We start from the raw sequence: 14351 nt of genomic DNA, 5'->3' as shown, positions 1-14351 counted from the left end.
TTACTTAAATGTGCAAATTCCATGGGCATGCAGTTGTGGAGAAAGAGTTAAAACCACAACAGAAATCACTGCTCTACTGGATCAGAAGTGTGCTGATCCCCAGTTTGCCACTTGACTAGATAAATATCTTCACTTTTACGTATTTCTGTTTACCCATTACAGCACTATTTGTAACTATATCCTGTCCTTCAGACTGAGACTTCAACCAAGTGAGCATTCAACTACGAGTTTTCAACCAATAACAGTGTTTTGTGATTTAGCCAAATAAAAAGGATCCACTCATGATTTGGCAGGCATATTGTGAGCTTTTTGCTAAAAGTTATATCTGAAATTAATAGTAGTTTGTTATGCTTTCAGCAGACAAATCTGAGCTGCATTCCCACATCTGTTCTATTAACCCTAGTTATAATGTAGGTTATGTGGCCTGAGATGACGATTCTGAACACAGAGCTGTGTCTGCTGGTTTTGCTGACTGATTCTTGAATTGGTAGGTGTGCACAGGCTGAGACAGGTTCCTAAGACTCATGCACAGGGCAAGCTGTATCACATAGTCACAATCGTTCTGTGAATGCTTGAAACTCAGTGCAGTGTTTTGTCTCAATCATAATTTGCTTTGTAGCCAGCGATGATTGCCTTTCTAGTTTAATCTACTTCGTTATTATATAGCCCTTGGCAGGTAAATGGGATCTTCAGTTCTAACAAGAGGTAACTTTAAGTGACTCAGGGTCTAGGGAATACTGAGTCTAGTGAACACCGTCTGCTCTGGTCTGAATCATCAGGAATAATAAAGTAAATCAAACACTTCTAGGTATGTGTGTGTTTTGAAGAAAAGCGTTGCGTAGTAATTCCGAGAGAGTCAGGAATGCAGACCAGTGTGTATGCAGTTAAAAGTCAAAAACAAATGACCACAAGGTAACACACTGTAGGCAGTAGGGGAGGTTGAGTTAATATAAATGACTATATGAGGGGTTGGGGAGAAAGTCAGATAAACTAAGTAGCAGGGAAGAAAGATCAGGAGTAACTATAGAAACCTGATTAGTGTGGTTTGACATCAAATTACCTCTATCGTCAGAAACTCTTAAGATTTAGTGACTGTACCTTTATTTTATGCTAGCTATAAATATAACAGAGATATATGAAAACTACTTCATGTTTCTGTTTTACAGCAGTATGTTATGTTTGTGGTATTCACAACTCCCATTTTAAATTCTAGCACTTTTCATCAGTGTGGATTTGTACAGCATGATGGTCTCCAGTTATAGTTGTAGCCACAGATGACAACTGTAGCACAGCTCTTTCTGACCATCTCTACTGGTGAACTTTGTTTGCCCTGTGCCTAATTATTGTTTATCACATAGAGCATTAAAATGTGGGATTTCATAATGTAGCTTGCTAGGTCTGCAGGTTCCAAAACCCAGACCTCCGTCTGACCACTCTGGCAAATGCATGCAAAGCACACGGATGTACTGTAACTTGACTTTAGCTTTTAGGCTTTTTATAATTTCATCCTTCCCAAGTTCCACTCTCCCATGTGGTGGTTGTTCCTGTCCTACACATTCCTAGTTTATTCTATCAACAGGGCAGCCTTTGCATTAGGACAGTGGCAAACTGACTCAGAGTTAATATGTTAGCCCTCAAAAATCCCACTGTAGTGCAGGAATAAATGGATTTGGAAAATTATGACTAAGCAAACACATATAGCAAAGAGAATTGGTGCATTAGGCAACATACACGCACACCCTTTTTTGGCCCAGTCATAGCCCTCAACTGTCCAGATATTTACAGAATGTCCAGATTTTTGTCTCGTATTTTTGGTCTGCTCCTCATAAAATTTGTGGTTTTCTGGCTAATTACTGAAGAATGAAGTCACTGAATAATGACATGCATTTGAGTTTCAGACTTTGAATTCTCTAGAAAATGCATGCTAATACAAATCTTCTTATTCTGTCAATTTTCTAAGCTTGTAAGAATGATATTTAAAATCTGTCCCTGTTTTAGAGCCTTTGCCTCCCCCCATTATTTTAGGCTTTGTCCAGATTTCCTGTACTAAGAGGTTTTGAGGTATGGGCCCAGTGCTTTCAGTAAATCTATAAGCAATTATAATTGCAGTTGCCTATAGGCAACTTGCAAACTCCCTAACCTTTTTTAAGGTGTAAGGTAGCAACAAGTTATTTGATTGTTGCATTAGCAAATGAGTTTTATAAACGTTCTATACTTTTATTAAGCACAGAAAGTTTATAAAACTGTTTTATCAATGTTGCAACCTAATAACTCATTGCTTCTTTTAAAATAAAGAACAGCTTGATAGTTTAAAAACTGTCTTTTAACAACTGCAATTATTTATAAACAACAAGAACAAATTGTCAGCTTACAACCAGTAATTACACAGTTGCTTAAAGGCAGCACAGAGTTTACAAGCTGCCTGTAAGCAGTCATGATTGAGATAGCTTAATGATAACTTGTAAACAGTCAAGCTGTTCTTTTTTTTTAAAGGGAAACAAACACCAATCAGCACATCTTATAATGTGACAACTTCACAGATGCCCTTCCTACACCTCTGACTCCAAAAGTTACACTTTCATGAAGACATCTTCAAACAAGCGTCATTTGATCACCAGGCTGTAGAATCTTGATTGACTCTTCTAACTATTCCTGGCCATGGTCATTGATGAATTGTGCCAGGATTCTCAAGTTGTTCTAGCCACAGCCATAAGAAAAGTTTCAGTAGCCATAGACTTTTATACCAGGAAAACAATGTGCTGGTTCCACAGCGGAAAGCACTACCTGGGTTACATGTAAGGCACTCAGTGCAATACTGGTGGTCACATCTGGTGGAAGAGTCCATGCAGAGTAACTGAAATGACCAGGTTCTAACAAATTAGTATTCTGATCTTTTATAGTGAAGGGGAAAGAAAGGATAGTGGAAGGAGGACATGATGTTGACTTGGAGGATCCTGTGATGTTTGTGGGGGGGAGTTGCATTAGTAAAAATGACACATGTAATATAGCGGATAAATGGACAGACCAAGACCATTCAAACCACATTTGAGAAGAAAGCACTGCTGTACAGAGCAAGTTGTCAGACCTGTGATATTTCTGTCAAGCTATATCACAGAAATGTGGGGCCCCAGGGGGCTGAGAAAGACTGGTACAGCCACATGCCTCTCAACTGTACAGATTTTTGCCTCATATTTTTGGTCTGTTTTCTGGCAAATTAGTGGCAAATTCTTAAAGATTGAAGTTAGAAAATAATGGCAGACGAGTTTCAGACTTCATACCCTTCAGAAAATTCATGCTAATGCAAAACTTGTTATTTTACCAACTTTATGTTTATAAGAGCAATATTTAAAATTTGTCCCTATTTTTGGGCCTTTGTTCCACTTTTATTCATGTCTTGCTCTAAGAGGTTGAGAGGTGTGGATACAGGTGAAGGAAAGGAGAGAAGTAACCAAATCCTTAATTAGAGTAGACAGGCTAACTAGCCTTCTTATTTGAATGTTCATGTTAATGACATAGTCAGGTACAGTCCGTCATTGTTCTGCCTCTTACGGGGTCTGGGGTTGACACTGATCACACTTTAGGTGAAGTTTGCATGTTCCTGTTCTGCTTCCATGGATTTTCTACATGTGTTCTGTTTTCCATTTCCTCCTTAAAATGTGGTGGTTGTTTAATTTTGCATTTATATTGTGTTTATACTTCCTGTTATGGCCTTTTGGCTGAAATGGACCCGAGAAGAAACACTTCACTTACCTGGTTAAAATTAAATGTGTAATCTTGTGATCATGTGTATAGTTTTCTACTAATGTAATTTCATACTGCTGTGTGTGTTGTGTCCATGTCACAGTAATTACATGTTCTGTTTATGTATTCTGTTAGTGTAATTGCATGTTTATGTATATGCATTTACATAAACTGTCCAGGTCAAAGCTGTCACAGAGGTTTATCTGCAGTTTTATAATCTCTTTTTGGCCTGCTAGGAGTCAAGAGCGTTGGTCTTAACTTCTAATTATTTCCAGCTGTAATTGTTTTAATTGCTTGTCTGTACTTCTGACCTTTTCTGTATGTAACATTCACAGAAGACTGCTAGCCTGCATGTTATACGTAATATTTCCAAATCCAGAAGTATTGGGGTGAATGCACTCTTCTGGTTTATAATATAGTCAGGGCAATTAATTATGGACATTGACAATTCTTATCCATGGAAACCTTCTGGCTTCATATGTCTTCATTCACAGGTGTAACCTGATAGCTACCTGCCTGCCCCACTAGTGTTTGTCTGCACAGTTTTAAAGGCACATGATCATGGCCTTGTGTGTTTCTTAGTTGTAGAACTGATTGATTTGTGATTTAGTTGTAGAACTATTGATCTGACCAGTCTAAAAACACCCTTTTTATTTGCAGTTATTAATGGCACATAGGGGCCCTGATTAAAGATTTTTGCCAGGCTCGAATAGCAGTAGAAAACTTTTTCCCTTTGCCCGGGAGGGGAGGGGGTTCGGTCAAAAGTTAAAAATAACTGTCCAATAGCCTGAGCAGATAATTCATCAAATTATCCCAGTAAAAACATTCTTTACTAGTTTCATTAATCCTGAAGAATAACACTTGTATTAAAGAAGTTCAAGGTGGGCTTCTCTCTTAATCTTAGTAGGTCAGTAGCAGCTGAGAAAAAATCATGAATATCCTTCTGGTAGATTTCAGCAGATCTTAAGATTAATAGAGAAGCCCACCTTGAATTTCTTTAATGTAAGTGTTTTTCTTCAGGATTAAGTAAGCTGGTAATTTTTTGTAGTAAAGCGTGTTTTTACTGGGATAATTTAGTGATTTATCTGCTCGGGCTTTTGGACAATTATTTTCAACTTTTGACACCCCGGTTAAAGGGAAAAACCTTTCTATTTCCTAGCTGTAGTAAAAAGAGACCTGTGTTCTGTCTCAGTCATTCATAGAAGATCGCTGTCCTCCTTTATAGCAGTTATTGTTCTGTAGGGATTAAACAGTTGTTGGTTTTTCTGTTAGAAAATGTTTGGCTCCTTTGTCAAAATGTAAGATTTGAAATGCTGCAGAGATCTTGGCCTTAAAGTTTTCTTTTTGTTTGTTTTCTTCTCTTCCAGTGAAAATAAGCATCTTGAAGTCTTTAGAATATGCACAAGGTTATGTGCCAGAAAAAAAAAAAACGAAAGTGGTGAATTAATTTTTTTGACTGTGACTCCTAATTGCAACACCCTTACAATTCCTGGAACTTGAGAAACCACACTTTGCATTTATGGAGAAAACTGTGGGAAAATGGGTTGGGTGAAATTCTGTTTTATTTATGCCTTTATCTGTTTGTTGTTAACCCACAAAGTGATCTAATCCAAATGGACACTTTTTAGGCATGACCCAGATGTCCATAAATAAATAGATATAGATTATGTTCAGTAGTTCCCTACATGCTGTTTACATGTTTACATTGTTGCATATTGTAATAACATGAGCCAGAAGGTGGCTGGTGCAGCTGTTAGCATTGATGTTGTACAGTGCTTAGGACTGCGGTTGTTAGTGTCTTATGCTTCTTTCTACATCCCAGAGACCTGTCAGTAAGTGAAATGGCGATACTGTACACTGGTTGTGTGTGTGTGTGTGTGTGTGTGTGTGTGTGTGTGTGTGTGTGTGTGTGTGTGTGTGTGTGTGTGTGTGTGTGTGTGTGTGTGTGTGTGTGTGTGTGTGTGTGTGTGTGTGTGTGTGCGTGTTTAAGCATACTAGAGTGGACCATATCTCTTAACTGTCCAGAATTTTGCAGAACATTCCAGATTTTGCCTCATATGTTTGCTTTGTTGCTTCATTAACATTTTTACTTTTCTGATACATCAAGGATTTAAGTCCATCAGTAATGCCAGATGTTAGACGTTCATACTTCTTATGTTTTGAATATGCATGTTGTTGCAAAACCTGTTGTTGTATTAACTTTTAAAGTGAATTACAGTAGTACTCAAAATTGTCTGTGATTTTTGGGTCTTTGTTTCCCCCCCAATTTCTTTTTGGCTTTGTCAGTGGACTGGCTTTCTGTCCAGGATCCCTTCCCTAACTTTGGCCTATTGTTTGTCGGAACAGGCTGTTGTTTTCCTTTGGCCCTGAGTAGGGTAATGCGAGATGATGAGTCACTGTTATAATACATGTACATATAATGACACACTGGTTTACATAAACATGTGTGAGAAGCAACAGTTATTATTAAGGAGGGTCTATATTATATGCTCGAAGTTTTAAAACTTCGCTCATATGATCGATACCATATGACCGAAGTTTTAAAACTTTGAACATATAATAAAAATAAACAAAAACAAAAAAAAAAAACTACCTGAATGCTCTGAGTGGGGGGGAAGCCCCCCTGCTACCCCCCACAACCCCTGCTACTTAAATATACCAACTCCAAGATCGCACTACAGTGAAGTAAAGGGAAATATTCCCCATGGCAATCTCTGTTGAAACTTGCAAGCTTTCAAAAGTTCGCTCATATGTTGTCGACCATATGAGACTTGACCTTTTGAAAGTTCAAGCTTCTGATATAGACCCATTATTGGATATATTATAGAGAGCACCAGCAGTGTCGTTAGAAAAACATAGTGAATAACTGCTGTTCTATTAAAAAAACACTATTAGCTCAAATGTTTTTTTCAAGTCCTTTTTATACTAGGTTGATATTACCTTGCTGTGTTGAGTACATACTAAAGTTTACTGTATATGTTTTTTCTTATTTTGGAATGTTTGTAAAACATTTCTTCTTGTACACTTTGTTCCTTTTTTTGTTTTGGGGTGTGCTTCAATTATACACTGAGGATAAGACCAGGCATGCAGATCTGAACTGGTGACTGTGCATTGTGGGTAGAGCCGGATGATGTCCCATGTTTGTGTATTAGTATGACTCACAGCTCAGTCCTTTCACTGCTGTCAGGCAGTTAGCTTTTTTAAGTTTAAGACAATGGTGCTCTCATTTGGAACTAATAACATAAATCTACAGCTTTTGTTATTTAGAGTCTAAAGGATAGTAACATCATGGGTGGAAGTGGTGGTAGAGAGTGTTTATATTGTACCCCGCTGGGGGAGGAGTAACACCATCATCATCGTCATCATCAGCAGCTTATGGGCTGAGAACAAGAGTCTGTTAAAGCCCATCTCAGCCAAAGCCCTCAGGTTTTCATCATCATAAAAACCTCATCTGAACTGCTTTTAAAAGTGCTTATAGTGTATTCATTACCTGTAGCAGTTCATTTTTCTGGGCCAATTAACAACCGTGACTTAGTCTATCACTTGTTTGTCAATATGTTTGGGACATCTACATGCAGTTTCAATGTAAGATTGGGCTCAAGTCATGCTTAAGATTTTTTTTTGTTTGTTTTTTTGTTTTTTTTTAAGTATTTTTGTCTCCCTAGCAGCTGACTATTTGTTTGTTTTTTTGTTTTTTTTAAGTATTTTTGTCTCCCTAGCAGCTGACTATTAGCTGCCTCCTGTGGGGCCTCCTTGTACGTCGGATCTACCTAGCTCTCATTTTCTCTCCTGGACTTGCACTGTTAACTTGTGGCCACTGAAGAGACTGAAGCATCCCAGAACAGTGAAATTCTGACACCTAGGGAGTGTTTTCTTTATGACCCCTTGGGCATTTCACTAATAGACAGTGGTGGGATGTGCATTTGGCATCACTGTTGTCCATTCCTACCCCATGGGCATGTCACTTGCAGATGGTTGTGGGATGTGCATTTGGCACCACTGTTGTCCATTCCCACCCCATGGGCATGTCACTAGCAGACGGCGGTGGGATGTGCATTGGCATCACTGCTGTCCATTCACACCTCATGGGCGTGTCACTAGCAGACGGCAGTGGGATGTGCAGTTGGCTTCACTGCTATCCATTCCCATTCTTACCATGCATGTATAAGAGACCTGACTTTTTAGACTGTTAGCCAAAGAATGTTGTATATGCAGCATTTGCTCCCAGTGTCTGTCTTTCTGTAAGGAAGAACAGTATCCACATTACAGTGAAGAATATATTGGCATCGTCATGCAGTTCTGATTGGTAATATATGCAGTTAGATTTGAAGGCATGCATATATATGTGTGTGTGTGTGTGTGTGTGTGTGTGTGTGTGTGTGTGTGTGTGTGTGTGTGTGTGTGTGTGTGTGTGTGTGTTTGTTTCCCTTTCTTGATTTGGAGAAACTGTCTTCCAAGTGGCCAAAAAAAAAATAAGCACATTATATTGCTATATTACTTCACCAGTAGAGGGTGCTGTTGATGGAATAATAGAGCCTGCAGAAGGCTGTACCTTTACTTCATGCTAGTTTGGTGGCGATTCTCTCTACTATCCTAATACTCATTCAGCAGTCCTTGTGCTCTGTCCCTTTTAAAGTTTATTTGACTTTTGCTGTTTCTGGTCTGGCCCTGTCTACTGAGAAGTGCTCCTACACCTATGTCAAGTGTCCAACTGTTGAGGATGGTGTGCATGTAGCTGATATTTGTGTTTAAATTGGTGAGTAGTTATGTTGTATATTGGTAGCAGGTTATTCTTTTTTCATGAATAGGGAAGATAGCATGCATTTTCTTTCCTGAGCCTTTTTACATGGAAAACTTGCAAAAGAATGGGATTGGGAAAAGCTCATACTTGGGGAAGTGGTTTCAGAAAATAGTGATAATTATAACTTAAGATACTCAGTGTTCCATAAAGCTGTAGTTTTGTGAAATGAATGGTAACTTTCAAGGAAGTGGTTTGGAAGAGGTATTGCTATTGTGGTACTAATTATTCCTGCTGAAAACAGACAGCTGTCACAGCTTCACTTTTTAAGGGTTGGTAAGTGCATTTTCTTTGTTTGATTCTGACTTTATTCACTGGGGTTATTGTTTAGTATCTTTTTTTCAAGGGGTCAAAACCAGTGATGTGCCAAAGTCTACTTAAATGGTATGTTACACATGGTGTGTCAGTGATCTGAAGTAAGCAGTAAATAAGTAGCTGGGTTTTAAAAACGGTGGTGTAATGCAGAGGCTGGGATAAAAGAAAGATATAGCTTGTGCACCAGGAAGACACAAGCAAAGTCATGGTTTTGCTGTGAACTGCTTTGTCAGTCAGCAAAAGTAGAGGGGAGAATTGAAAGGGGCTGTAAGGAGAGGGGAGAATTGAAAGGGGCATGGGTGACAGCACTAAGGAGAGGGGAGAATTGAAAGGGGCATGAGTGACAGCTGTAAAGAGAATGATTAAAGATGGATGTCAGGAAATATTGCTTCCCTCAGTTTTGTGGAATTCTGGAACATGTGGCATGAGATAGGTAAGTGGAGAAGTTTAAGGATGTTTGGGACAGAGGCAGGGCAGATGTAAAGCAGAACAGAGGCTGATGCCCAAAGACAGATGTAATAGGCATCATGTCATCTTCTTTCAGTGTTTATTATGTAGCATGCTTTCACACTTGGTGAGAGAGGAGGTGGTATGGAGTGATGTATGCTTCAAAGAATATGGTAGCGCAACCCAGATGGTGTAACTATGATTATTAACTGTTACAGCTAGTTTAGCACACAACTGTTGTCTTTTCAGGTGTAGCAGGATGGAGGAGATTTAACAATAGCTCTGGAATGCAGCAAAGAGTGAGCTTTGGCAATTCTTTTTGTTCACTACATAGTATAAATAAAAGAAATATATATTAAATTAGTGTAGGGATGACTAGATCTTTGTGTAATAGCCAGGAACTCAGTCCATTACTGTCGGCAGAGTCTCTTGACTGAAACGCTTAATACTGATGCTGTGCTGTTGTGTTCAAGGTGTGAAGCACTGGCAATGTACAGTTAGTGTTCCTTACTTCCTTCCTGCGACACAGTTAATCAGGCATTTCTACTCCTTAACTGCACTTGATAACTGTCTTTACAGTTTGCTACTCTTGTTACTATTATTTTATTGTTTCTATTTAACTGCTTTCTTACAGAAATCTGCACTGAGACATTATGGAACCCAACTTAAACTATACTGTCTAACTTGACAGCTACACCATAAGCAGGGATTTTAGCTGTACTGTGTCAGAGCAGTCCATGCATATGCTTGCATGCACACCCACCCACGAAAAGTATTTTGTACGAGGAGATTTGTGACTAAATCAGAAGGATGCTGCTCTGATGACAGTAGTACCAAGTGCCGGTACCATTGCTGCCTCTTGCTATGCAAGTTTATTTGTCTCCCTACATCAGAGTAACTCAGAGAGAGGAGACCCCCCCCCCCCCCAGGCCACACACTGGCTACCGCAAAGGAGAACCTTTGTCCTCTGCTAGCTATTTACCCAGGGTACAGATATCCTGTTTTGCTTATCATATCATTAAAAAGGCAGAAATGTAAGCAATATCAATGTAGTTCAGATTAGTTACATATAAAAACTGTGTGTTTACATTCTAGTAAACAGAATATTATGTGTAGTTGTGTGAGCACAGAAGAAGCGTGGAAAGGAGATGGGAATTGCTTGTTAGGAGCATTTGGCTTGAATGATTTTTGACTTGCATTCTGAGTTTGGAGTACGTGTTGACTTCCTATAAGTTGATGGGGATAGCTTGCCAAAGAGAAGGTGCTTGGGAGGGGAATGCACATGTAGTGCTGTTCTAACGGTGATGAGTTTGGAGTTTTTTTCTTTTCATGAAGTTTAGCTGTAAGGTGGAGAAATTGTCTGAAGATGGGAGTAGTTTGTAGACTTGGACTCCTTGATCTTTGTTTTATGGGTATCCTTTTTGCTTTTTTCTAGGGTGATATGCTGACAGAAGGGTGGGTTTGTAATGAATCTGCAGATGCTGTTGAAGACTACCTGGAGTGTGGCATTCTAAAATGTGTAGTCCATATTTTGGCTGAGAAAGGAAGACTGCAGTGGCTGGTTGAGATAGAAGGATTATCTTTTTGGCCCAGAAGAAAAGGGAGTATTTTGGTGGCACAGTATCTATGTGGAAACAGAAGTTTAGAGACTAAGCAAACCATACTCCTATGTGTTTGGTGATGGAGGCTGTTTCTGTGGTATGGTTATATAAGTCAACGACAGTTAAGAGTCTGCTGCTTGGAGTATTTTCCGTGGAGTTCCAGAATGCATAGTTTTGGTCTTGGTGCGGTTTTGAAATACTTTATTGTTTATGAGCTATTCATACAACTCATGTAAGTCAGACTGAAGATGGGACCGAATGTTGGTGTGGGAGTGACTTGTTTGTTAAATTATCATGTCATCGGCATAGGTTACAAGGAAACTTGTTAATGAATATACTAAAGGGGGTAAGAATGTAGTATCTTTTTGGTACACCTTTGATAATGGGTGCAGATTCTGATTGGTAAGAACCTGTCTTAACTCTGAGGTGTCTGTCAGTGAAGACGTTTTTAGACCAGGGAGTGCTGCCTGGACTGATACTAGTTTCAGTTTGTTTTGGAGAAGTCATTGGTCAGTAAGGTCAAATTCCTTTGTCAGGTCCATAAATAGGGCACCTGTAAGGAGGCCATTGTCTGATTTTCGCAGGTTGTCATCAGTTAGGGATCAAGTGCAGTCATAGTACTTTGTCCAGGCCAGAATCCATTGCTAGATTTAGTGAGAGTTGGATAGAGACTCTCTTTTCTAAAGGTTTGCCCAGAGTTGGAAGGATGGATATTGGACTGAAATGAAAGTTATCTTTTAGAATGGTTTGGAAGGGGTTTATTTACAGGCATTTTCCAAATTTGTGGCACTTTGTTTTGTGTGAGACATATTGTACATGTGAGTTAGAAGAAGACGGAAGTGAAATCCTCATTGATTATGAACCAGGGGTTTTTGTGGTCAGATGCAGGAGGGGTTAGTGTGAATATTTTCAAGCAGAGCAGAAAGTTCTTTGGGGCTTGTACACTGTAACTGTCTCCCTCCTCACCTCCTTCATTTACATTACTTTTGGACTGTATTGTAAATGGTGTACCTACACTGCAGTTGTTTTGCAAAATGTTATGCCATTTTAAGACGTTCTCTTATACAGCATTGTATTAACTCAAATAATTTTGTTAGTTTTTATTTTTTCTTATTCCTGTTCCCTGGCAATGTAAAACAGTGTGTTAGTAAATACATATTCTGTATTAGTTCTGTAGCATTTTGTCTAATGTGAATTTTGTTCACTCAGTCTGTGCCTTCAGTTGGTCAATTCTTATCTGTGCAATACACAGGTAGACAAATATAAATAAATCAACATACCCAAGTTTCTATAGATAATTTATATATTTCTCTGGAAAGCATAGCTGTATCAGTCTTTGAGCACAATCTCTGTCTTATCCATTTGTGAAAACCATATTTTTTAACTCCTAACAATTCTCAGCCGTTTTATTATTTGCAACTCGAATTTCTCATGTAGACTGTTTCAAGCTCTCGCACGTGTCATTATTTTGCACAATATGTTGTTCTTTGGTGTAGTGCTTAACCTTCTGCAGCACAGTGTGTCTGTTTCACTTTGTTTCTCTCAGACATAAAATACCATTTATAGCATGTAGTACTCCTGATGTGTGACTTGTCACATCAGAAAACTTCTTTCCTTTTTGTGCGCTTTGAAAAGGAAGTTGATGACAGGCAGTCTGCCATATTGTAAGTGCCTTTTTTGGCGTTTTACCATATGCTTTTGGAAAATTCTTTTGTGCTTCTCTGTCCTGAGCATTAGTTTGAATTTCAGCATATTGAAATGTTTTCTAGGGGGTTATGGTCATTTTTTAATAAGTTAACAAAAGATGACTTCACTTCTCATTAAGTACATGCTTAAGTGCTTGTATGCCACGCTCTTGCTAACTTGTTTTGCTCTCTTTTGAAGTCTTTACACCATTGTGATCTCTGTCTGCCACATAGTTATAAACTGCATTTTTAAGTAATCTTTATAAATGCATAGTTATTTATTTGTTTTATTTTGTTGCTTTGCTTTTTCTTCAGTCATTTATGTGAAATTCTTTCTCTGAAAGTCAGCCCTTTGGATTTTTAATTTATTTGTAAAGAAGCTTCTCATTTAAGTGAAACGAGCACATTTTTATAATAAAATTCTTCATTTTACCTTACTTTTTTATCACTTTTATTTCAGCTTTGGTGCATGTGAGTAGCATTATTTCTGATGCATTCCCATTTGGAAAAAATATGACTCTAAGCCTCCATTTGGGTACTCGGGATGTAACACACTTCAATCAAAACAGCATTTTTCTTATTTATAGCACTGCATCTGGTTTGAGGCTAAGTAAAAACATTAACAGCTGTGGTAACACTCCCCTCCTTTTAGAGCCGCTTTCAAGTACAAATAATTTAATTGTGTTACTGACTTATTTCACTTGGATCCTTTTAGCACTTCATAATGTCATTGCATTACATTGCTGTCAGACTTTCCAGTATGATGAAAGTGGCACACTGCTCAGATTAATTTTCACAGCTATACAGTTGTCATGCCTTCGCTCATATTTATTGTAGGAAACCTGTCGCTCCCGTTGCTTCTTTTCTAGTTACACCTGCTCAGTAGAAGGTCCCAAGAATCTCATTTGCTAATGTGCTTGGACATCGGTAAGCGATTCTTTGCCCGCATCCTGCTTTTTTTCCATTAGTCGAAACTGTTCACCCATTTTCTGTTTAGAAAAACAGCAGTTCTTCCATGTGTTTAGTTCAGGTAGTTTTCATCAACATGAAAGCACTGATTTCTCCAAGAGGTAGCCAGCCTTGTCCTCACTGTGGAACTATGACCCCCCCCCCCCCCCCAGTCATTTGTTTTTTCCAGAATTTTCAAGTAAACAGGTTTGATAGCCAGGTCATCAGAATATCTTCAGATTAATGGATTACGTAGCTGCCTGACAGAATGCATCTAACTGAAACATGAATGCAAATGCCCTTTGCTGTTTACCTCTAACCATTCGGCTGACTGTGACCTGAGTTTTTTTCTGGGGAAAAATTATAATTTTAGGTGAGTAAGTTCTTCTCAAAGTGCTAAGGCAGAGCCTCATTTTTTGGCTCTTTAGAAAGTGAGGAAATCTTTATACACAGTATTTTCCCTTTTAACACATGCATTAAAGTGTATCTGCTAATTTTGTCCAAATAATTTCAAGTGTTTTGAAGGAAGAGCCCCTACATCCCTACCTCCATGTGGGGGGAGCTGGCTGTACTCTTTGCATTCCTGCTGATTCTATAATCGGTTTGAGATTGCACGGACATGAAGGAAGGACACCATTTCCTACTTCATAATGCCAGTTGTTCCCTATCCTCCAGTGGGGTGGAGAAAGTTCTTCATTAGCACTCATCAAGAAAAATCTTGATGAGTGGATGGGAAATAGGAAATACGCCCCGGGGATCACTTCTGTGTCTCTGCTCGACAGTGGCACAGGAAAATAACTTTCTTGGGTGGCATAA

At 38.7% G+C, this 14351-nt stretch overlaps 1 protein-coding gene and 1 long non-coding RNA gene across 3 annotated transcripts in view; both read left to right on the top strand.

The window, feature by feature from the left end:
- The window catches only part of LOC122790008, a 150116-nt gene extending 144708 nt beyond the window's left edge, over positions 1–5408 (top strand). The window contains exon 3 of the long non-coding RNA XR_006362904.1: positions 5109–5408. This is a non-coding gene — a long non-coding RNA (uncharacterized LOC122790008). The remainder of the gene's footprint in view (positions 1–5108) is intronic.
- The window catches only part of SHROOM4 (shroom family member 4), a 1399869-nt gene that overhangs the window by 929591 nt on the left and 455927 nt on the right, over positions 1–14351 (top strand). The gene's annotated exons all lie outside the window — the stretch shown is intronic.

The sequence above is a fragment of the Protopterus annectens genome, chromosome 15.part0 (assembly GCF_019279795.1).
Source record: "Protopterus annectens isolate FY-2018-M chromosome 15.part0, PAN1.0, whole genome shotgun sequence".
NCBI lineage: Eukaryota > Metazoa > Chordata > Ceratodontiformes > Protopteridae > Protopterus > Protopterus annectens.
This window is presented reverse-complemented; position numbering and strand designations above follow the sequence as displayed.